At 40.6% G+C, this 2,734-nt stretch overlaps 1 protein-coding gene and 1 long non-coding RNA gene across 2 annotated transcripts in view; one reads left to right on the forward strand and one right to left on the reverse strand.

The window, feature by feature from the left end:
- The window catches only part of LOC118410585 (putative WEB family protein At1g65010, chloroplastic), a gene marked incomplete at its 5' end in the record, with an annotated part of 343,380 nt that overhangs the window by 235,817 nt on the left and 104,829 nt on the right, over nucleotides 1–2,734 (forward strand).
- The window catches only part of LOC118406566, a 98,373-nt gene continuing 95,645 nt past the window's right edge, over nucleotides 7–2,734 (reverse strand). Inside the window, exon 3 of the long non-coding RNA XR_004830046.1 lies at nucleotides 7–697. This is a non-coding gene — a long non-coding RNA (uncharacterized LOC118406566). The remainder of the gene's footprint in view (nucleotides 698–2,734) is intronic.

Below are 2,734 nucleotides of genomic sequence, written 5' to 3' on the forward strand. Positions count from 1 at the left end.
ATAGGCTGATGAATACTTTGGGATGGCTTGATATTTGTAACCCTTTAGATAATATGAACTGTAGGTTTTGGTGTTTTGTTCTCCCCAGTTGAGATCCACACTCGTGAGCTATCTTCAGTAGAGTAAGCTGTTGGAATTATGACTGCTTAAAAAATAAAAACTACAATCACTTGTTAAGATGAAAATTCACGCTGTTCAGTGTCCATACAGATTACTACTTGAGCATAGTCAGTTGTTGTTTTGGCGCTCGAGTACGTTGGCAAATGGGTCGTGTGAATAGGTATTGACAGTTAAGTCCCAAGAAGTCACTTTTGCTACATCAACCCTCCATTTCTTGACCCAGCAACAGCAATTGCTACAGTCAGAAGATCTGTCTGAACCAATGTGCCTAGGCAACACAGTCAGGTGATGAACTATTGTTGACAGAGCAGCTCCTTCACCAAGCTTGTTGGGACCAGCATTTGGCTGTAATGGTACTTTAGTTGTCCTCAGAGGGCTTTTGCTTGTCAGGATGAGAAACTGCAAAGATGTGTCTAAATGGGCCCATTTGAAGGTGTCAGATCACATTTATGCCAGCATCCCTCCTCAGGACCATTTCCTCTGGGAGCGAAGAGGACAACATGGCTGAAGACTGTGTAGGGTTTCCTGTGATGTTATGTCCTCTCACGTTAGGTCTTCTCTGTAGACTAGCTGGAACCTGAAAATAATAACAAGATAATAAGTCTTAGAGTTGCTGTTTTTCACAAGCCTTCCATGCTTTCATGTAATCTGCCGTTGAGAATAAGTGTAACACCATCTACCACAAACTTGATCATTATAATGAGCACAGAACAGACTTATACTTATAAAGCAGTATCGCCCACTTGGTACCAAGCCTGACATGAAGTCTGTATACCTAAGCTGTATTTGCAAATTTACAAGAATACTGCAGCTATTGTTTAGTTGGCAAGAACTGAACAGCAAGTAGTGCCTCCACCCATTGAGGAGCTACAGTTATGCAAATCATGGGCTTCTTGAAACCAAAACAATACAGAAATACTAAAATAGCAATGATCCCCCCCAGACAAGAGTACCCCCCCCCCCCCCTTAGCATGCTAGATTCCTCAAACCATTGATGTAGGCACATGACCAGAAGAAGAACCAGTCAAGCTTATGTTATGCAGGACTCACAGACATTGCTAATCTGCATCTTAGCTGCTTGCCTGGAAACCAGCTTGCAGGATCTCTGAATAATCCTCTTTATGGATTAAGTTAATGGATGAGGAGTGTTCTGGGCATGAGCAGAGAGACATTACATGTCCCAGTAGACCTGCCAACATCAGGGCCACCATGCATGGATTTTCTCTCACTGTGGGAGGTACCTAAGCTAACAGCACTTTGGATGGGCAAATACAGGATTACAAAGACAAAATTTGCAATAACTTAGGTCAAATTTCCAAACCGGGGCCCGGCCGGGATGTTTTTAGAAACAAATCAAAATGTATGCCTATAGAAATATAGACATATCATGCCTTATAATGTATGTTATTTTGATATTTTGTATATTTTGATGTCTTAGATATTATTCTTTTCGCTCCCAAAAGCTGCCCGACCGGGCCCCGGTTTGGAAATGTGACCGAAGCCTAAGTGGTTGAGTTTAAAAGTAAAATGCCTTTTGGTAAACTAAAAGCATTGTTAAGAGACAACTCTGTTTGTAGAATGTAGTGATAAAGTAGAAAAAACATTATTGATAACTATCCAAATATTTGTGAAGCAGCACTGCTGGGAGGCAACCTGCACAGTTTGCTATTAGAGTTATTGTTTTGGACAGGCAAAGTTGCCCAAATTGCTTCTTAACATATCTTATATTTAGAAACCTTGTATGGTTAAGTAGGTGCTCATGGTTCTTGCCAATGTTAACACTAATAGATAGAAAGAAATGAAATCATCCAGGATGCCCATACACCCAGTTGCTTGAGCATGCCAAGCAATGCACCATCTGGTCAATAACACAAAGTAAACACGTTTTAATTGTGAATTAGTTGTTCTTGTCACAAGATCAACGAAGAGGGTAATGGTCTTCCTGAGGCTTGACACTTAAACGTGTTCAGAATTTAGTCCCTAGAACCAACTCTTCCATCATAAGTTCATTAACTAATGGATATGAATACCATGGAAGAGGTCCTAAATAATGATTATCACTACCACGGTACTTAAAAATCTTGTGCATTGTCATGTTTTGTCATACTTCACTGACCTATATCAAGAATTCCTGACATCTTTCAGAGAAAGCAGTAAGAAAGATGACTGTTTGATAGTCTGCAGAGCTGTTGTATAAAAACAGTTACATGTGTATGACTGTGTTGCTGTGTAAGGACAGTTATGCACTGTGTAGTGACAGTTATGTGCTGTGTAGGGATAGTTATGTGCTGTTTAGGGACAATTACATGCTGTGTAGGGATAGTTATGTGCTATGTAGTTGACAGTTATGTGCTATGTAGGGACAGTTATGTGCTGTGTAGGGACAGTTATGTGCTGTGTAGGGACAGTAATGTGCTGTATAGCCATATTTACATGTACAGTACTATCCTGCCATGCTTGATTTGTGGCAGCCCCCCTCATATTTGAGCTAGTAGCTCTGAATTGTCTTGGTAACAGTATTCACAAATTTGTATACATCAATTGTTTCTGCTTTGGGACAGTTGAAACTCCCAACAGACAGCTTGCCCCTGAGAGCCATTAATGTCACATTGAG

This window comes from Branchiostoma floridae, chromosome 2 (genome assembly GCF_000003815.2).
Source record: "Branchiostoma floridae strain S238N-H82 chromosome 2, Bfl_VNyyK, whole genome shotgun sequence".
NCBI lineage: Eukaryota > Metazoa > Chordata > Leptocardii > Amphioxiformes > Branchiostomatidae > Branchiostoma > Branchiostoma floridae.